This window comes from Lathyrus oleraceus, chromosome 1 (assembly GCF_024323335.1).
Source record: "Lathyrus oleraceus cultivar Zhongwan6 chromosome 1, CAAS_Psat_ZW6_1.0, whole genome shotgun sequence".
NCBI classification, from domain to species: domain Eukaryota; kingdom Viridiplantae; phylum Streptophyta; class Magnoliopsida; order Fabales; family Fabaceae; genus Lathyrus; species Lathyrus oleraceus.
In genome coordinates, this window is record NC_066579.1 from 439,665,736 (window position 1) to 439,688,440 (window position 22,705).

At 38.3% G+C, this 22,705-nt stretch overlaps 1 long non-coding RNA gene and 1 pseudogene across 1 annotated transcript; one reads left to right on the forward strand and one right to left on the reverse strand.

Moving 5' to 3' along the window:
- The first annotated feature begins 11,710 nt into the window (after window positions 1–11,710).
- Window positions 11,711–12,727, forward strand: LOC127115185 (toMV susceptible protein tm-1(GCR26)-like; annotated as a pseudogene).
- Window positions 12,728–13,849: 1,122 nt separating this feature from the next.
- On the reverse strand, window positions 13,850–14,498 carry LOC127115892 (uncharacterized). Its single transcript, XR_007800914.1, has 3 exons — window positions 14,285–14,498; window positions 14,160–14,195; window positions 13,850–14,076 (listed from the first exon to the last, which is right to left on the reverse strand). It is a non-coding gene; the product is annotated as an uncharacterized LOC127115892 (long non-coding RNA).
- Between the last annotated feature and the right edge of the window lie 8,207 nt (window positions 14,499–22,705).

A 22,705-nucleotide genomic window follows, 5' to 3' on the forward strand; every position in this document is an offset into this window, starting at 1 on the left:
TAATCACCAAGTTTTTGCTAATCATGATTAATGCTTGGATTAAGAGCATGTATAAAAGCCTAATCCTAACAGAAACTCAAGGGGGAATAATCATTTTTTCAGATCCAATCCAAAAACTCACAAAATTCTCTCAATTTTCACATTTTTTTCACATTCACTTTCTTCATCATTTCATCAATAATTCATCAATATTGTGGCAAGTTCTTTGTTGATTCTTCATGTGCAGGTGATTCTAAAGTTCTGTTTGAAGCATTTGAAGCAAGAACCGTGGCCAATTCCAACTGTCCAAGCTTTGAACTCCAATGGCAGTTGCAAGATTCACCATGATCGTGCCTTGTTGAGCTGAATTTTCATCATCAATCATCTTCATAATCATTATCCTTCATCTGTTTCCAAGAATCAAGGCCAAAAAACGCATGGATTCGAGCCGCACTTCAAGAAGGTAAACAATTCGAACTCCTTAATTCACGCAATTGCCATGTGGATTCAATAGATCTTTGAACATAGAGTGTATTGATGCTTGAATCGTTTGATTTCATCCACTAATCACCAAGATATCATAGATTAAAGTTTGTATGACAAAACTTCTTTCGATCGTATCTCTTTGTACGTTAACCTTTAGACATTTTCATGGCCATATCCATGATCTACGTGGAGAGACGGAGAGAACGGTATATGACTTTCTCATTTTCGTGAAGAATTGGTCATAACGGAATCTGGAATTGATGAGGATGAAGAACGATGAAGAACAGTTTCAAATTCTGGAAATAAACGCGTTTTGATCTTGCTGATGCCCGTTCCCGTTCGAATTCATGTTTGGCGCAGGTTTCGCCCAATAGCACGCAGCCACCGCATTAAGTTAAGCTGCGTCGTTTTGGTCCTGGACGCGTTTATTACAACTTTGCCATTCGCTAATTAATTAATCCATATTAAACTTAAATAAACATTTCAATTTTAATCAAAACTTCTAAAAATCATAACTAAATCATCCTTAATCCAAATTAGGTGGGATTTTTTCTGTTAATCTCAGAATTTCCTCTAGTTTTTTTTAGGCATAGTAATTCAAGTTGTGCCTGGTGATTTTTTGGATTGGTCTAATGATCTTTGACATAGGTGCATTATATGTATGTTTTACCATTTTAATCATAAAATACTCATGCTTGCTCCAAATTGAATGAAATTTCACATGCTTGTTCTGGACTCATGCCTGGTGATTTTGATGTATAGTTTGTAATTTTTGGATCCCTGGATTGGTAGATATGATATAATCTTTTTGAGTGTGACAATATGTGTCACACTATGCTATGCTGTGTTCATGATTTAATTTTCCATGCTTATGCTAGGCCTATGGCTCTGATTTTTTGCATGAGATACCTTGTATATGTCTAGTTTCACTATGAATTTTTGTAGGAATTGTTGATTCATTTCCTATTTGATTGACATTTTTGATTGCTGTTTAGCATTTTTAGGGTTTTGCTTGAGTAACAAACTTACATATCTTGTAAAATGCTCATACCTTATCATATGAATGTGAAATTTGGTGGAGTGCTTCTTAACATGTTTAGCTTCAATTTGGCTTTGGTCCCATTCATTTCTCATTTGTTTTCACTGTTTTACAATTGATTGAAGTTGACACTTGGTTTGTGACCTAGTTTAGGTTGATTTTTGCATGCCATGACATGTTGAATTTAATTTCTCTACTTAGACTTGTCCAAATGCTATGAAATTTGATAGGTACCTCATTGAATATGTTCTGTTTGAGCTGGAATTTTTGTGGAATTTATTGAACTGTTTTGACATTTTTTTGATGGAAGTCATTCTGTTTGCTCATTTGTGGTTCACACTTGCTTACTTTGACCTAAATTGTACATAAAATGAAATTGGTATATTGTTTTGATGTGGGACCAATTGGTCTTCCTTCTTAATTGAACTATCTTGGTTGTGATCATGTTTCACTTGCTGTTTTAAGATTTTTCCCTCCTTTGGACCCTAGGCTTGTCCTAGTGGTCTTACTTCTCATGTTTGAGTTTGACTTTGACTTTTCAGGTTAAGAAGCAAAGTGCTTTAAAGGAATTAATGCAAGTTGAATTGTTTCATTTGATTATTGTGGACGAACTTGTTTGTCTTGTAGGGTGCTTGATTCACTTGAGCTTTGTGCTATGCACATATTGTATTGTTTGATTGTACATTGGTTGTTGATCCTTATGTTGTTGTTTTGTTTATGTTGGGATGCTGATTATATTTGATTGATTTCAGGTACCCATAGTCGCTAATAGTTCTTTGAGAACTTGCATCGCTTTGCTTGTATAGCATTTGCATTGAGGTATAGCACCTTCTTCTTCATGTAGTCTAGAAGACCTGGCTTGTTATTTAGCCTGGCACCTGTCTGAAGTCCTCCTTAAGAGGCAATGTGTGTGCTTGTTTATTTTTTGTCCCCAAGCAGGTGAAGTCCTTTTAACAAGGCAATTGGTAGACAAAAGAGATATGTAGCCTATCTCCTACTATTCTGTAAGTCACTCACATTGCTCACACTACTTGTGTTTGATGCATGTTGAGTAAAACCCAAGATCTATTGAGTCTATACTTTGGGGAGAGAGTTCCATCTTTCTGAACTCCCCCACCTTCTGATATTCTATACTCTCCCTGACCAGGGATAAGAGTGATGAGGCACACCCCTCATATCCTTTCGTCTGCTTCACCTTGGTTCTCAATGTCAAGGTTAAGAGCGCCATTCACCTATTCCAGTGGACTTTTTAAGTCAAACCCTTGGATTGAGCCTAAACTGTGTGGTTATAGTGTGTGCTACTTGAACTTGTTTGATTGATCATTTGATTCATGTGAACATGATTGCTTACTTGCCATTGTGCATTCATCATTATCGATTGTTAATTCTTGTATGATCATTATTGCATATCCTTGTGATCTATGTTTGTTTGCCCATTGAGGACAATTGTAAGACCATGTTCTTTGGCCATTGTTCCCATGATATGGAAGGATAGAGTGTAAGACCTCATTGGTCACTCATATCTTCTTGGCTCTTGTTTTATTGTATGAGAGGATGTGATTGTAAGTCCCTGTGATGTGGCATTTGTATTCCTATGACCATACTTTGGAGGTTGGTATAAGTCCAGATAGATTGGCATCCGACATCCAAGTTTTGTTTACTTTAGGAGATTGGTATAAACCCAGTTATTGGTATCCGATATTCGCTTTTGTTTGTGAGATTGGTATAAGACCATTGATGGCATCCGGTATCACTTTGCTTTTATTTGCTTACTTACTTTGTTGCCTCATTCCTAAGGACACACTTGAATCATCTTCTATATGATTTCAAGAGGGGAACCTTTCTAAGAAGTTTTACATTCCATCATCCATACCCTCTTTGTCCTAAACTTTTTCACACTTTGCTTTCAAAAACTTTGACTTGTTGTGCAAACATTCTCATCCTTCTTTTCAAATTAGAAACCTGGACCTTAAGTCCTTGATTTTTCCAACTCCACTTTTGTTAATACTTCTTTGAATCAATCTTAATCATACTTTGACCATACTTTGTGAATACTCATAATCAATTAACTTCACACATTCAAGTGTTTTGTGGCTTTGTCCATTGTTAATATATTTTCATACATTAGCCATAGGTTTCAATTCTCATAGTGGTTGATGTAAATCTCACCGCATCCTTAGTGAGTTGATTGTAAGTCTTCCGTACTGAAAACAGGGCTAACCCCTCTAGTACGTCGAAGCTGTCCTCGCATGGTGGATTGTTGATTCAGGTTGAGTTTTCTCCCGTTGAGAATGAAAAACCTTAGTGCTCTTGTTTTAAAATTGAATCCACTAACTTTTGGAAGTTTTTAGCCGAACTACGGCGTTTTGATCCTTACCTTTGAAGGAAGGTACGTAGGCAACGGGTTCATCCGTTCGAACACAAAAATAATTAACTTGTACATTCTTTTCTCATCATCCCATTCATGTTTGCACAATATGTCAAAAAACAAATAAACATTTTTTATACAACAAGTGTGAAAAGGGCTCCCTAGGAGTACCTAGGACGTGATGGGTGCCTAACACCTTCCCATTGCGTAATTTACCCCTTACCCGGATTCTCTGATCTTTTTATTAGTTTTCTACGTGTAAAACTTCTTAGGTTTTTGTTCGCTTTTTAACCAGTCCTTAGGATAAATAAAAGTGCGGTGGCGACTCGAATTCATTGTATACTTTGCTTATGGTTTAATCAATAAATCATATAGCGACGAATACACCGCTACACATACCATTTTTGGGATGTCTATACGATTCAACGCAATGATATCTCTCATAAATCTCAATACAAAAAATCCGCAATCGACCGAATTGTTTTGCTGAGGACACTACACAGAAAAACAAACAATATATATATAGTTAATTTCTTACAAACACTATTATAAGCAAAAAAACAAACACTATTATAAGCAAAAATAAGATACTTAATATATACCTGAACTCTGATCCAGGTAATGTCCTTCCTATTACGGTAATTCTTTTTCGATCTAAATTTTAGTATTGTCCTAACAAAATAAAAACGTATATTGAGATCAATCTGACAGACATAATTAAATATACAAATACACACGAATATTTAGGGGAATTTCACTTACGCGTCAACCGTCTTCTTCATACTCGGATATTTACTCCAATCACCCGATAACGAATCGAGATAATACACCATTAGTCTCGAAAGATCCATAGCAACCAACACCCAGTGACCACTGTAAAATAAAACAAAAATTTAGATGCATGAAAATTTTCTACGTAAAAGATATACATAGATTATAATGAAATTATTAGAAAGAAAATCTAATTACCCGTTGCCAGAATTAAACGGTAAAAAATACAAACTGGGTGTAGTATTATCGCCGGCCGCCATGAATCTATCGACTAGTTCATTCTTTACGGATGTTGGATTTTTCGTTATAAACGTTGTGTTGATACGGGAAGCAGCAATAAAATTGAATCGGTTACACAATTCAGTTCCCCGCATCAATGTTACATACATATACCTTAAATAGAAACATAATAAACATTAGACTACTCTAAAATGCGCTGTCTATTCCTCCTTATTTTTCTCTTCACTTTAGAGTGCGGTTCTTTAAGAAAGCGCCCTCTAAGGTGCGATGTCTATTCCAGTTTTTGGCGTAGTGACAACAACTTTAATATAACATGAGTAGTGATGTTTCAAGTGCTAGGTATGTGATGAAGAAGTCAAAACAAATATCTTCTAACACTTCACATGGTGAAAAGTCTAACATTTCACATGGTGAAAAGTGCCTTATTTTTTAATTAATAATAAAATATGAAGGAAAATGCCACTTTAAAAAGAAATAAACCAGAAAAATAATTAAAACAGAAATTGTAGTTGATAGGATTCAAAGTGCGCCCCTGAGTTAAATTTCCCTCGGTTTTATTATACAACCGGGGAAATAGATGGTGCGCTTGGAATTAGACCTCAGTTATTTATTGACTGAGATGAACGTTTAGTCATAAAATGTATTATTTATAGTAGTGACTTGTTAAATAGTTTAATAAGTGCTCTAATATATATATATATATATATATATATATATATATATATATATATATATATATATATATATATATATATATATATATATATATATATATATATATATATATATATATATATATATATATATATATATATATATATATATATATATATATATATATATATATATATATATATATATATATATAGTGTGTGTGTGTGTGTGTAAAAATACATAATTATTGATTTTATTTTTATAAAGTAGTTATGGATCATAGTTGGATGAAAGCTAATACATTAAGTGTGAATTATAAGAATTGAGTGGTTTAATTTATTCAATTTACTGAAAGAAATCTTTTTAACAATAATGTAAAAAAATGTGTCCTTGTGTTTTTGTGGGAATATAAAAATTTAACATGGAAAGAAAGAAATATTGAATCATCTATATTGTGATAGATTAACATATTAAACATAGATGTGACACGGTGAAGTGAAAAAAACTCCAAATGCATCACACATAGAGGAAGTTGATGCTGATATGGCTGATGGATTAAAAGATGCGTGATATTGGTGAAGATTCTTTTAAGAAGCTCATGTGTATAATACTTTATGAAGTGGGAAAGAAGAGTCGTTATATCGGCGGTCCATAATTTTATACGATTGTTATTTGTGTTAAAACTTCTTAATTTGAAGGAAAAAAATGGATAAACAAATAATTTTTTTTACGAAATTGTTTGTATTATTGAAAAAATGCTTCCAAAAGGTAACACAATTCCGAACAGTAATTATAAAAAGTAGTTATCACAAAAAAAAGTAGTAGTATCATAGTGCTCCGTCATTGTTTAGAAGAACCCGCCATGAGAAATGAGTCATATTACACCAACCTTAAGACATATCTTATCTCTTCATATACTTTATGTTAGATCAGCAACACGAATACATATCAAATTAGAAAGAAACATACAAAAGCTTTTGTCACACAGTTCGGCCAAGTTACCTATGTCAACGACTATAGAGCAACTATAGCTCCTTCTTATTGATTTGTTGTGAATTCCAAAAATTAGGGTTTAAGTGTTACAAGTATATATAGGAAACTAATTATCCAAATTAAAATAATACTCTCGTCCCTTTCCCACTTGACATTACCTATGATCCAAACTCAACAATCTCCACCTTGGAGAACATCAACCCCTATGAATATTAATTGCATAATGTCATATCCTAGAAACCGGGGGTATGTAGTTCTTGCTTAACACTGAGAAATATGTAACAAGTCCAAACAATGTTTGAACTCGTCACTAGTGAATTTCTTGGTCAACATACCAATTGCATTCTATGAAGTGTGAACCTTCTAAAGTAATATATGTCTAGACGCCAAAAATTCCCTAATCTTGTGGAACCTTACACCAATATGTTTGGTCCTAGCATGATACATCTGATTGTTTGTCAAATAGATAGCACGCTGACTATCACAATGCAACTGGACTCCACCTTGCTCAACACCTAACTCTTTCACTAATCTTGTAAGCCACAATGCTTCCTTAGCATCTTCAGCTACTATCATGTATTCTGCCTTGGTTGTAGACATTACTATTATCAATTGAACTGATTATTTCCAGTATATAGGTCCCTCAACAAGAGTAAAGACATACCCTATTGTAGACCTCTTATCATCCAAATCAGATGCATAATCAGAATCCATATGTCTCACAACTGATGGAACACCCTGCTTCATGTTGGACATGACACCAAGGCCAGTTGTACCCTTCAAGTACCTTAGGACCCACTTGACATCTTCCCAGTGCTGCTTCTCTGGCTTGAACATGAACTTACACATTTGACTAACTTCATGTGCCAAATTAGATCTAGTGCAATCAATAACATACATCAAACAAACAATTGCACTAGCATACGAAATCTTAGACATACCTTCAATCTCTGAGAATGTCTTCCGACATTATTCCAAAGAGAGCTTAAAATGATTCGCCAATAAAGTACTCAAAGGCTTTGCTTTTCTCATGTCAAACAGGTTGCCTTTTCTTAAAATGATATAAAGTGTTGCTTTATACCAACATGTTACATCCATTTAACATAATCATCACATATTAGTTGAACTACCTAACCCACTCAAATTTTTCTCTGAGAATCAATAAATTTCCTATCCTCTTCTACTTTCAATAACATTGTTCTTGTTGAGAAGTGTTTATGGTATGTGTTGAGAAGTGTTTATGGTATGTGTTTAAGTTTATGATGAAAGCTATGTATCTTGAAGTTTATGGTAAAATGGATGATCTAGGATTCATATTTAAACATGTATATATAAAGAAGTGGCACACCATATTTATCCTCATTCCAACTTTAGAGATGTCACCCAATCTCATATAAGTTATTATCATGCCCTTTCTATGTTTTTACTGTACTTTAATTATATTTGACTGAGTAAAATCACAAATTTCTTATTGTATGGACACATTTATGCTTGGGTATTAGGCGCTTTCACTTGGTGATGAGTCTATATATCATGTAAGGTGATAAGTGCCAAAATACGTTAAATACGTAAGCACTTACTCACTTTTATTATAAGTAATCAATTAAAAAACCCAATTAATCAATGAAAATTGATCAAATGTTTGTTAAGACATTTTAACTACATATTGACTAAAAATAGGTAAAAATGACTAATAAATCACCAAAGATACACAAAGACCATGCCAAAGAACTTTCCCAAAAAGCAAGGCTTGCTAAGCCAGAAACATAAGCACGCTCATCATAATGTGGTAGTTGAAAAATGAACTCATCAACTTGGGTGCAAGTGAAAATTGGTGATGGTAAATATTGGATTTACCTTTGTCAATGGTAAATAAAATTGGTTACCTCCAAACAAAGCCAACTTTGACAATATTGTAGGTGGTAAACAAAACATGCAGGAACCCAGTGGGGAAAATAAAAGATGTTTTGATCGAAATTGAAAAGTTATCATTCCATGTAGATTTCATGGTCCTAAATATCAAGGAAGACTCTAAGACACATCTTATTCTAGGAAGACCATTCATGAAAACCTCAAGAATGTTGGTGGACATTTACACAAGTCAAGTAAAGGTCAGGATCAAAGACCATGAGGTATGTTTTAACATAATTGGTATTATGTAACATTTACAACCCGTTGGACATATGACTTCATACTCAATAGATGGTGAATTATGGAGGTTTGAACATCGTTGATTTAAAAACAAATCATTTGATAAATCAGAGCTTAAGACCATTTTATAAAAATAGTTGAAAATGCAGCAGAAATTCAAAGTAAATAACTTGAAAGTAAAGAGATAATGGAAGAAAAATAACACTGAAAATTATAAATATTTGGACAACAAGACCTAATCTTGTTCCCAATAATTGATCTTGAAAGTATTCAATATGCATGAGAGATTTTAAAAGGTGTTCCATTATGGAACCAGAATTGGTGTTGATTGATGATGCAAGACTCTAGAATCAGTGATGTTGATCTCCGGTGCAGTGGCGCGGGATGGACCTACAATGTTAGCACTCCAACGCCTAAGTCAGTTTAGAGTCCCAAATGAATATAGTAAAAAACAAAGATAAAAAAAATGTACCTTGAATTTCTATTTTGATGTCTATATACGTTGGGTGTTTATATGTAATGTCAGCAGGGAATTGTGCCTTTGAAAGAAAAATGTATTCATATATTTATATATTTACATTTCTATTCAACACATCTATTTATATTTTTGTGTATGACGTGATTTGTTTAATTTCCTTCGTGGTTTTTCTGCTTTGTTATATGACTCGTTGGAACTATGGCTTCTAGGATTCAAGCTAGTTGGTAGTTTCTACCCTTGCCATATTCAAATTTCATTACTTTTACAAGTGGTAGATTGTCCCCCTTGGTGTTATTAGGCATGGCAACGGGCGGGTCGGGGACGATTTTTACCTCCCCCGAACCCAAACCCGAATCCCAAAACAATCTCCGTTCCCCGCCCCAAACCCAAACGGGGATGGAGAATCAAAACCCAAACCCGTCCCAAACGGGTTCGGGTTGGGTTCGGGTATCCCCGCCCCGCCACCATTAATTTAATGAAATCAATTTTTTTAATAGAAATATTTATTTTTTCCAAAATAAAATTACATTACAAATAATAAAATAAAACAATCTAAAAAAATTTCATACATACATTTCAAATATTTTAAATAATAAATTTAAATTAAAATATCAAAACTTTAACCACATATTTAATATTATAAATTATCAAAAAATAATAATAATGTACATAATAAAATAAATGGGGCGGGTTCGGGGGCGGGTTCGGGGTGGGTACTAGTGTCCCCATTACCCGACCCGTCCCCATATTTTATAATCGGGGAAAATCCAAACCCGAACCCAAACCCAGTCAAAGCGGATTTTCCCCGTCAACTTCGGGGTGAGTTCGGGTGGGTACCCACGGGTATGGGTTATGTTGCCATGACTAGGTGTTATCACCTTTGGATCTTTGAATTTATTTATTGGATTTTTTTAATGGAACTTGGCGTGTTCATAGAAATATGTAGTCCCAACCGGTGCAAATTGGAAATATAACTAAATTTGGTTGTTACTGGCTCTAGTCGGGAACTAAATTTGTATTTACCTAGTGAGGAGTTTATGTCAAAATTTAGGTTTACATCATCATGGTGAGGGTTGTAATAACATTTGTACTCACAATATTTCTCATAGCTAGCAAATTATTTATTCAAATTTCAAAGAGCCTTGAAGAATACTTATCTTTCTGGGAGAAGTGCAAAGAAATCGTGTGCAACCCTTCTTCGATCCCCTCCTCAATTGACTAAGTAACAAAAGAGAATTGATATGGATCCTTCATCTGCCTAGTTCAAAGAAGTCTTTGTCCGACCATCCATCGATTGGGTTACATTCATAATAATATGCGTTTTGGTAGGCCGCAGACGTTATCCTCATTTATAAATGAGCCACATCATTTATCCTCTTGTAAGTATACAACTTCCACATACCCCTGCTCGAGGGATATTGTTGTGCAACCAATGTCTATATGGTTTACTTACATTCTTTCTATCATGTCTAAAATTATATATGCTAGGTTGTAACGCCCTGTTTCTCGTATTTTTATTTTTCATTGGATTGAAATTGATTTTATTCAATTACTTGTGTGTTTGAGTAATATTGTGGGTATAATTGAGGTGTGTAGAAATTAATTAGAACTTTAGTTAATTTAATTAATTAAAAATAATAGAAAATAATGGATTTATGAGATTTTGGTGGATAATAAGGATAATGAGAAAATAAGGGAATAAGGTAACATTAAGAATAAGTTGGAGCTATTTTGATCAGTACGTACAATTGGAAATTAGGAGAAAGAGATTTTGTGAGACAAAGACAAAGTCAGGGGTTGGAGAAGGAGAAGCCATAACCAAAGCTAGGATTTCCTACTGGAATTTTGAGGTAAGAAGGGGGGGGGATTAATTCACATATGGGTGTAAATTTGTGCAGAGGATATAGAAGGTCCATTGCCTTCTTCTCCCCCTTTCCTTTATCCATTTATGGAGCTTGAGGTTAGAGATGGTTGAGCAAACCTCTCTAACCTATGGTGTGATTGTTGTGATATGATTATGTGTTGTTATTAATGAATGTATTTTGTTGAATTGGTGAGTTTTTATATTGAACTAATGGTATAGGTAATATGTTATGGTAATTCATGTTAAAAATTGGATTGGGATAGATTTAGATTGAAAAAATCGGGCTTATAAGTGGAATTCTCGTGAAACATTAGCAGAAAAACATTACAGACTGATTTGATTCAAATCATGGGATTACACTGTGAAATTTGATTTGAATCACAACCTCTTGGTGACCTCTTCCTGATTTGATTTGAATTACAAATTACACATGATTCGAATCATGAAGGGAGATTTTGTTCAAAATATTATTTTCATCATAACTTGAGTTTCATGACTCCGTTTGAGGTGTGGCTCGAAGAGTTGGAAAGCTAACACATAGTGTTATCTTTTGGCGATGTACTAAGAGTTTAATTATGTGTGTGTATGATTGTCACACCCCGATTTTGACCCTGATATTCATATCATTATTTCATTCATTATTTGCTCCTCATGATTTTGTTCCTCTACTATGGTACTTTTTTTTTCATGAGCATCAAGTGGTCTCCTTTTCTGTTATGGGCGCACCTTGTTGTGTTGTGCGCATTCAAGAAAGGTTCTACTCATCCACAAGTAGCCATTCCTGAATCTGTTGAACACTTCCATGAGGATCTGGGTTCTGTTTCAAATAAATCAAGCTTTGGGGCTATTGTCTATGCACTTGATGAATTCCTAGATGCAAAACCAGAAACTTTGAAGAAAACACAGTTGATATTGCAGCAATTTAAATATCAAATAGATAAAGGAATTCCTATTATAGGAGCTGATGTTGGGACTGGAATATCTGCCAAGTGTGAAGAGGCTGGAGGAGTTGATTTAATAGTATTGTACAACTCAGGGCGCTTCCGAATGGTTGGGAGAGGTTCATTAGCAGGGTTATTACCATTTGCCGATGCTAATGTTGTTGTGCTTGACATGGCCAATGAAGTTCTGCCAGTGGTAAAGAAGCTACCAGTTCTTGCTGGTGAATGTGCAACTGATCCCTTCCGACGAATGGATCACTTCCTTAAACAGGTGGAGTCTATCGGATTCTCTGGGGTACAAAACTTTCCAACTGTTGGGTTGTTTGACGGTAATTTTAGGCAAAATCTTGAAGAAACTGACATGGGATACAGCTTGGAAGTTGAGACGATCCAAAAAGCTCATAAATTGGGGCTCTTGACAACCCCATATGCATTCAATCAACGTGAAGCCATTGAAATGGCTAAAGTTGGCACTGATATTATTGTTGCCCATATGGGTCTAATCCCAACAGGCTCCATAAGTGCAAAAAAAAACTGCTTGTTTCCCTTACAGGCTATTGCAGATGCTGCACATAGGATCAATCCTAATACTATTATGCTATGCCATGGGGGCCCAATTTCTGGTCCAGGAGAGGAAGAATTTATATTGAAGAGAACCAAAGGAGTCCATGGTTTTTATGGGGCTTCAAGCATGGAAAGACTACCAGTGGAATAGGCTATCACAAATACAGTCAATCAATACAAGTCAATCTCTATCCATTGAGGTTCAATATGTATGTGTGTACTTTAATCATGTCATGTTCTGTACGCTACATTGATAATAATGTCTGCTTGTATCTGTTAGATACCTAGGATAAAGTGATACAAATTTTGGAAATAATGATGCAAATACTGCTAGTTTTAGGTTGGTAAAGCCAGAGCCAATCGTTGATAACTAAAAAAGAATTGGAAAGTAGTTAATGTTGTTCTTGTTAGATTCATTGGACGGTGTTGCTGTCAAACAAGAATTTATTCAACATTCAATTATCAAGCCATCTAATTCAATTGTTAGCAATTCAAAGTTGTTTGATTCTACAGTCAAGAAAGATCAAAAACAGTAAAGAGTACTGCTACAACTCAGTTGAGTAAAGTGTTGCCACAAATATCATAAGTTCTTCTGCTTCCATGACAGGGTCAACCGGAAGATTGTAGTAGCGCAGGAGTTAATGTTGAGAAAGCATGTGAGAAAGTTTCGTCAAATCTTGAGCATGTGCCTCTGTTGACAAAAGGGTTTGCTGCATACAAGTTCTGCAGGTTTTGTTGCCGTTGTGGGCCTGCTACATACAACACTACAAGCTCTGATATAAACCCTGCCGTCACCATGTCCAACGAATCTTTGTTCGCCGGCTTTCGTTTCGACAGAAAGAAATTTGGCGCAGATACTGCCAGGTTTCAAAAAAAATGCCGATACTAGTTTGGCGAAGATTCAGAGTGTGACAAAAGATGAAGAAATCAAGAAAACAAGTAGAACCTGCAACAAACAACAAAGTTAGTAGCAGGCACAATGTTCACAAGCTGACTTCAATTTGAAACCAATAGCATGGAAGCTCATTAAATTAACCTTCAGTTCCAATCTTGACAGTATGTTAGCAGTGGCTTATCATCCCTCTTCTGCAACTCAACCATTCTGCAATGCAAGGATTCACCTACCAACTGGATAACCAGCTTCAACCATCAGGCTTATGAACCTGTCTACAAACCTAAAACATGCCAAACTAACGCATTCGAGTGAGCCTACAATTTTGCAACCCATCCAGACCTGCTACAAAACATAACCACAATGGTCAACAATACCTATTGCAAGTCCACATGTGCATCACTTAGCCAACTGCAACAAGAACTTAAAACAGGTTAAGCACGACAAGACTGCATCATGAGTAGCCATCATCCCTGAACTTACTACAAAAATAGGGGCCACATCTAGGCTGTATCAGAAGTTGGATCCAGCAGCATCTGCAGCATTCAACATGATCCAATCCTGCAACAACCTACAAGAATCGGTTAGCACAATACCAAATAGAATTTGGCCAATTGCAGACCTCAATCACCCTTATGCAGCAAGCCTACAAAACCCTGCATTCCAAATCAGAGCAGGTTAACCTGCAGGATATTTCGAGGCCAAATACACACCAATTCAGGGCAAAACTCAAACCTACCAAACATGACAAGACTGGTCAAGCATCACACAAATCCTGCAGCAAAACCATAATCTCATGTCAGTTCCATTTCTAGCCTAGCAGGAAGCTCACACATAACCTGCATTATATCAGGCCTAACATACACAGTCCTATGTTGCATCCACAAAAGCCACATGAGTCTTGCAAGCATCATCCTGCAGTACTCCTGCTCATCATCAAGCCAAGGTAGTAGCTGCATTGAAGTTCCTGTCAGCTGAAGCAAATTAAAAGAAAACAAGGAAATGAATACAACAATGAGAGTGAGACCTATGAAATATCAACCATAACCTGCAGGAACATAAGCATGCAAAGTGTGAGCATCAACCACAACCTGCATAAATGCAATGTAACAGGGCATGGTTTAGTGATAGCCATTGGATTTCCTAACTAAGCACATCACAGGCCATGAACAATTTGTCCCATGAAGTGGATTAAGTGGACATCAAAGTCTGCAGTGGAAAAAGAGCATGAATAATTAGTGGAGTCATGAGAATTAATCAAAGGATGTACATGTTAAGCTTGTAATGGCTATGACCAGTTCAATAGGTTACACCTAATTCAATTGGTTTAATCCTAGTTCTAAGGTTACCTGCTACAGCCAAAGAACCATCGACCTTTTGAGTCCTCATTCACAAACCAACTGAGTTTTCTGACAAGAGAAAGTCACTGCAGTAAAAAGAATAAGGTAATTAGCAAAGGCAGTAATCTCAGGAAAATATCCCAATTTGGCATCCAGACAAAACAATGAAGAAGAAAGCGTGGCCCAGATTACCTGTTACGAACCCATACATCAAAGGGACCAATCCGATACTGAGCACAAAGAAAGTGCTTTACAGGAACGCCTCTTTTGAACATCAAAGACCCCCTTGGAAACCCTAATCAAGAAACATAAATAGAGAGGGAGAGGAATCAACAACAAAAAATCGGAGGCGGACCAAACCCACCAAATCAAAACCCTAAATCCCAAATCAAAAAAAACAGTATTGGAAAGGAGGAAAAAAACTCGAGCTCACCTGATTCATTGTCGTGGCCAGAGGTGAGATTCCCGCTTGATGTCTCTTTGAAACCGCAGATTTGTGCTTGTCTTTTGTTTAGCGTTGTTGAGCATCTGAGTTTGATTGAGAACGGGATTGAGAGCGAGATCGAGAGAGAGACTTTGAGAGCAAACGTGAGGTCGCGTTTGGTTGAGATGTGGGTGATTGGGAACGAGATTGAGTGAGATTGTGAGAGAAGTGAGTGAGGTTGAGCGTTGATGAGCGAGGTTGAGCGATTGAGTGAGGTTGTGATTTGAGAGATCGATTGAGGACGCGAGAGCAGAGGGAGTTTTCGTTGAGGGCGAGTGAGATAGAGAGAGGATGACGATTGGGATTCTGGACTTTCCTTCGTTGTCCTCACCTTTTCTTTTCCTTTTTATTTATTCATTATTGTTTCTCTTTTTTTAGCAGAACCTTTAAATCCCAATGGTTGAACGTTTAGAGTTCTCAATAGTCATTAACTATGGTTTATTGGTATTAGTATTAGTTAAATGCTATTTAGTGTTCCCAAATCCTAACCTTGTGAACCCAACAGCCAGACGGCTGGGTTTGACTTTTTCTGGTAGTCCAACAGATTTTTTATCTTAGTTTTTATTCTAATGTCTAATATATCTTGGTTTACATATCTAAAATAGCATTAAGATAATAACTAATGATAAATGGCTTAGTGGAGAGAGGTTAGTTTTATAATCTTAAGTGGGGTGGGTTCGATACCCATGTGTAGCATTTTATTTCTTTTAGCTATTTTATTTTAGCATTTTCATTTCTTTTTATGTTTATGCCTTTATTATACTCATAGTTTCATTTGTTAATAATGTAAATTTGTTTTCTCTTAATTTCACCATTCATTCAAAACCATTTTTAAACTTATAAAAATCATATTTTTCTCGATTTAATATCGAGCCCATTTTCACACCCTTGTAAGTCGATTGCTTTTAAGCATCGCCATCAACCTCACATAGCTTACTCTTGGGCTTTCTTACAATGAGCCGGTTCCTTTGCACTTACACTCATACATTGCATTATTTATTGTTTGGACCCGATTTAATTATTCCAATACTTTGAATCCCCATTCATAACAAATGTATCCCTCTCCCATGAAATGTATAATATTCTCTCATTCTTTATTCATCTGTTAATACAAGAAATAAAATGAACACCCGATAACCATTTCAAAACAAGATCAAAACCTCGATCCAACGTCGAGTAATCATTTTTTTCAAAACCTAACAGAACCAGCACATATTCATCCACCCTTTTGTAAGTCGATTGCTTTATGCATCGCCATCAACCTTGTAAGTCGATTGCTTTATGCATCGCCATCAACCTTGTAAGTCGATTGCTTTATGCATCGCCATCTACCCTTATCCCTAACACTTCTCCTTGCTCCACTCGTCAACTTTTGTTCCGATTAGGTAGCACCCATTAGATAGAACCCTTTGCATGCTAACATTAGGTAGATATTCCCATTTGTAAATCCTAAACACTTAAGTACATATTGCATGACAACACTAGGGCAGAGCTTCCCCCACTTCTAGACCTTTCCGAGCGTCTCCGATCCTGTGGCATGTAGTCCGTTCTATTGCAAAGAGGTAACTGCCTAAGACTCGATTCAGCGAGCTGCGACACCTACTGCTAGGATGTGAACACATTGCCCACTCTCCTTTGACACAACCGGTGTCCTCCTTTTCCAAGTCCATATTCAGATGGCAACCCCTGTTAAGGGGAACTACATCGCCCTGGTCCTTGTTCCAGACGAGGTATGTAGGCAGGTGGTCGTGCGAGACCACTCCGGGCACCTTTCTTTTTCTTTTTGTGTGTGTTTTGGTTCGGATGCTGATGTAAGTCCAGTGATTGGCAGTCGGGCTCCACGTTTGCCCTTTTGTGTGTGTTTTGGTTCGGATGCTGATGTAAGTCCAGTGATTGGCAGTCAGGCTCCACGTTTGCCCTTTTGTGTGTGTTTTGGTTCGGATGCTGATGTAAGTCCAGTGATTGGCAGTCGGGCTCCATGTTTGCCACCTTTTTGCGTGTAGGTGTCTTGTTTTGTTTGGCGTGCGTGTAGCCGAACTACGGCAACTCTGATTCTCATGTTCAGATGAGATACGTAGGCACAAGATGCGATGTCTTGCCGAGTTTGACTAACGACTAACAACTAATCCTTGTTTGCTTTCGCCCTCGTTGCGATCCTTTCTCTCGCCCTCGTTGCGATCGAGACCTTTCCTTTTCTCTTGCCCTAGTTGCAATCGAGACCCTTATTCCCGTAGTTAGTTTGAACTACGTTTTGCTCTGATTCTCATTCCCGATGAGATACGTAGGCATAAGACGCGACGTCTTAGCGAGCACACATCTCTTTCACCCATAGGTACCCGAGCTACGAAGACTCTGATTCTCATATTCAGATGAGATACGTATGCAGTGGATGCGACATCCGTGCGAGTCATTTTTCTCTTGACCCTTTTAGTAAATAGTACATTAGATAAACACACACCCTTTAGACAAGAAACAACAAGAGTGGATCCCGTAGAGTACTACGGATGCGTAGGGGTGCTAATACCTTCCCTTCGCATAATCGACTCCCGAACCCAAGATTTGGTTGCGAGACCTTGTCTTTTCCTTTCCTCTCTTCAGGTTTACTTCGAGCGTTTCCTTTCCCTCATTTGGGATAAATAACGCACGGTGGCGACTCTTCTGTCATTTTTTCTTTCGCCGGTTGTTTTTTTCGCACCTCTGTATTTTTCGGGTTGCGACAGCTGGCGACTCTGCTGGGGAAGTGGTTTCCCTAAGCGAGTCCCTCCTAGCTTTTGTAGGTTTCTTGTTTATTGGGTGTTTATTCTTTTGTACAGTTATTTATTTTCAGCATTTACCTGCTTTACCTTATTGCATTCATGTACATATGTTTGCTGTATCTGCTGCCGTTTATCTGTTTGTTGGGGTGGGGTGTTCTATGAGAGGTAAGCCCATTACCCAGGCTTGAGTGTACACAAAGATTTTAGAGTGGATGTTCATGAGGCTTGCGTGGCATGTTGCTACGTCAAGTCGTTCGTGAAGAACCACACCCAGACGAGGTTTCTCTTGGATATATTATGTCCTACGGATGTTCCGTAACGACATGATGTTCCTCTAGAAATTGTCGACTCTGGTGACCATTTTCCGAGAACTCAGTCGAGGCCTCTCCTCCGAGACATGATTATGTTAGCTCTGGTGGGCGCATTCTCGCTGCTCAATCCGAGGACCCCGAGACTGGGAACTTGCTTTAGGATATCCTGTTGAGGGGAGTCAGCAGAGGTCTTTTATCCCGTAATAATGCCAAACCTTCAGTGGTAAACGTATTATTCTCGACTGAAGGGCTGAAGCTGACAAACTTCTGTTCTTAGAACCTACCAGTGAGGGGAGGGTTTGATCTCTACAGATACGGTTTCTGCCAGTGGTGCTGTGATGGTGACTTTAGTTCAGCCAAATTTACGGACATTTATTTCTGGGACGCCGGAGTTCTGTCCGTGGTTTATCAATGGGTTCTGTTTATTTCGGATCCCCGGGTTGAATTTGAAAGTACCTGTTCAGAGGATCTGACTGTCATCCGTTCAGTGGATGTTCCTGTGATGATAGTGATGTAATCTCCGGTTCCGTTTATTTCGGAATTCCCCAAGTCGGATTTATGGTGACTTAGTCCCGATGACTGTGACTAGTTCAGAGAATGGGTCTTCAGATGACTTGGTGGTGCAGTGACTTGCATTCATGCATTTGCATCGCATTCATCTGCATTTAACTCGTGTCTATCCGTACTCAGGGTCCACTTTTTGATTAAGATTCTGGTTGAGAGATATCCAGATGTCAGAATGTTATTGATGAAAATTATCTGTCTCTGTGAAACCAAAATCAAAGGAATATTCCTGGTACGGATAGACATTGCATGCGTGAGTCATACTAACCCATTTGCTGTTTTGTAGGTGTTAACCGGTGCGCATAGCTCTTCCATTCAGACATACAGTCAGACTCAATAAATCCAAGCTGATGGATCTTCCCAACGCCGATATCCTTGAACTGAAAGAGATGATGAGGGGATTGTTCAGTATTGTGCAAGGGCTTGCCTTGGGACAGAAAGCCATGTCTGAGAGATTGGAAAGGATTGAGAGTTGGATGATCAAGGAGAAAGTTCAGGGAAAGGCTCCATCATCCGATGTAACAAATCCCTCTGGCTCGGTAGCAAAGAAACTCTCTGACAGTGGTCCGCTCAAAAAGGAGGTTGAGTCAAGTGGTGTGCCAGCAAAGAAAGAACGCAGTAAGGATCGTTATCATCCTTATGCTATTGCTGTAACCACTCTTGTTGGTAACTCACCTGTACCCCCGCAACAACCACCACTTCAACAGAAGGCACCGAGAGCTAAGAGCCAGGTGAAGAAGAAGAAGGAGGATCGTCAGTTTGAGGAACCACCTGTGACTTATACCCTTTTGTTCAGGAGATTGAGAGATTTGGGGTTAGTCCGGCCAAGGATTTTGATTCCCATAGCACAACAGAAGAGGCCTGCACACTATGATGAGAATGCCAGTTGTGAATTCCATTCTGAGGCACCCGGGCACAGTGTTGAGGGTTGTAGAGCTTTCAAGCATGTCGTCCAGGACATGGTAGACTCTAAAGCTATCAGCTTGGCCCAGATAATGAGTGGGGATGTCAACCCGGTACCCAGGCAGGGTCCTGTAAAAGTGAAGATGGTGAAAAAGGTCAAGAAAGGAATGAAGATGACTGAGGAAGATCAGCTAAAGGTTCCAATGGCTGTGGTCCCAAAAGCTCTGGTGCAGGATGGAGTTTCCCCTGTTATTGATAATCGTTGTGCGGCCGTTGCCACAGAGGGGTGTGTATTGATGGGAGACACGACCCAGAAGATGAAAGAAGTAGAAATGGACATTGGAAAACTTGAAATACCCAGTCAAACAATCGAAACCGTCCAGGTGGAGAGCGCTCTTGTTGTCGAGAAAGAGAAGAAGCTGTCCATTTCTTCTTATAAACAAGCTCTAGAGGTGGTGAAGAATCAAGAGGCCCGAGGTTGGGGCAGAATCATCGACATAGTGGTAAAGGCAGACATGTTCGGGATTGGTTATCCAGATCAAGAGTCGTCTAGACCAAATAGAGGACGTCGTCCACCGTACATCTTTGTCAGTGCAGGAATGCTGGATTCTGATCATGCTTGTTCAGTGAGTGAAGAGATCGACCGCGACCGCGAGCTCGAGCTGTGGATAAAGTTGTGCGTACCAGGCAACTAGAAGGCCTCCAAAAGCATCATTGTCACTCATCCGGAAGTGTAGTATTTCTGTGCTTCAATTGTCGTTTGCATGAAAGCCATACGTTTTGCCCGAAACGTACTGGTCCATGGTAAGGGCCATCTCATGTGTTTCATTTTGCAACGTTTTGCATCAGTAATAAATGGATGTTTTTGTGATTAAAAGCGGTGTTCCCTGTTTTTCATTTTTTTTACCGTGTTTAAAAAAAAAATGGCAATGTTTTTATTCTCTTTCCTTTTGATTCATTTGGTTCCGACCTCAAAAGTGATTACCCTCCTGATCTCATCGGTAACAATTTGGTTACACCTCTGTATGAATTCGACAATCCGATCTATCATGCCGAAGAAGAAGGCGAAGAAGATTGTGATCTGCTGGAATTAGCCAGGTTGTTGAAACAAGAGGAGAAGGTGATTCAACCACACGAGGAGCGAGTCAAGATTGTCATCCCAAGTACCGCCGAGGTCAGAAAGCGAATATTGAGGCCGCTTCAGAGGCAAGTCAAGAACAGGATGGTATATGTGCGCCTGGTTGTATCTAGATACACCAAGGTAAGATACCAATGTTGTGGAGGCACGAGTTACCATGGAGAGAAGACTGTCCTCCAGGGAAGCGGAAACCGGTGCTGAAAGATGAGAATGTGTGTGGACTGTCGAGATGTGAGCTGAGCTAATCTGAAAGATGAATTCCCGGTACGTCACAACGAGGTATTGGATTGATTATAATGCTCAGTTTATCTTCATGGATGGCTTCTTGGCCGAGACCAGATTGAACTGTTGCCAGATGATATGACGTAGACCATGTCCATCACACAAGGGGCACCTTCTGGTTATAAGGTGATGTCGTTCAGTATCGAGAAGGCCAGTGCCAAGTATCAGAAGTCTAGGGTGACTTTGTTTCATGATATGATTCATCGTGAAAGCAAATGCCATGTTGATGACATGATGGCAAAGTCCCGAGCAGAAGAGGGGCATCCGATGGATCAAGTTGTTTGACAGGTAGAGATAACTCATACTGTTGAGTTCGAATTAGCGCACTTATGGAGTGTTGTCCAGCAAGCTGCCGAGGCATGTTGCGAACGAAAGAGGAATCAAGGTTGATCCTGCAAAAAAAAAAAAAAAAAAAAAAAGGGAACAGTACTAGAAACGCCTGAACCATAAACAAACGAAAAAAGAAAGAAATCAAATGGTCAGGTGGAATGAGGACTGCCAAGGGGCATGGAAAGACAAAAAAAAAGGAGTAGCAGGAACCTTTGATTCTGATACCTTCCGGGGAAGAAACGACTGCTAATCTGGTACCTGACAGCCCTTAAGGGGTCTATGAGGTGCGTATTGAGTCAGTATGACTAGTCTTGTCGAAAAGAGCACGCAATTTACCTAAGCAAAAAGTTTATCGACTGTGAAACAATACACTCACTGCTCGAGAAAACTTGATGTACTTTGGCATAGGCTGCTCGCCGATTGAGATAGTGTATGTTGGTTCATACCACCTTGTGGATGTCCAAAATGGATCTGATCAAGTATGTGCTTGAGGAGTTAGCATCGAACGGACGGGTTGCGAGAGGGCAAGTGATGTCGACTGAATACGATATTCAGTATACCTCCCAGAAAGCAACCAAGACGAGGGTATTGTATGGTTATCTCGCCCAACAGCCCACTGATGATTGTCAACCAAGGAAGTCTGAAGTCCCTGATGAGGACATCTCGAGGTACTCGAATCGAAAAATTGAGAGTGACCGATCCCGGAGGAGGGGCCTGACCCCGAATCCGAACGGGTTTTGATGTCTGATGAGGAGAGTTTAAAGAGAGTGAGCTAGTGCTTCCCCGATAACATGTGAATGCACCAATGATAGTGGCTGAGTACGAAGTTGGTATCCTGAGTGTCGTACTTTGGTACGTGCATCTACTGGGTCAACGCCTTCCTCATGCGGTATGGGATGGAAGTGATCTTGCCTGCTGGAGGCTAGATTTCATTGTAAAGAGTCCGGATGGACGAGAAGTTAGAAAAGGGCGAGTGGATGAGGACTCGGTATAACGCGTTGAGCCTGGTTGAGAAAAGAGGTTGACAGTTACTTGTCATGGGGCAGTTGTACCCAGTAAATGAAGCGTGTTGTTGACCGAGAAGTGCGGCCTCGTTGTAACACCCCGATTAAAATAAGAGAATTATTTAATTGAGTTAATATTATTTTATTAATTTAATTAAATAAAGTTGAATTAT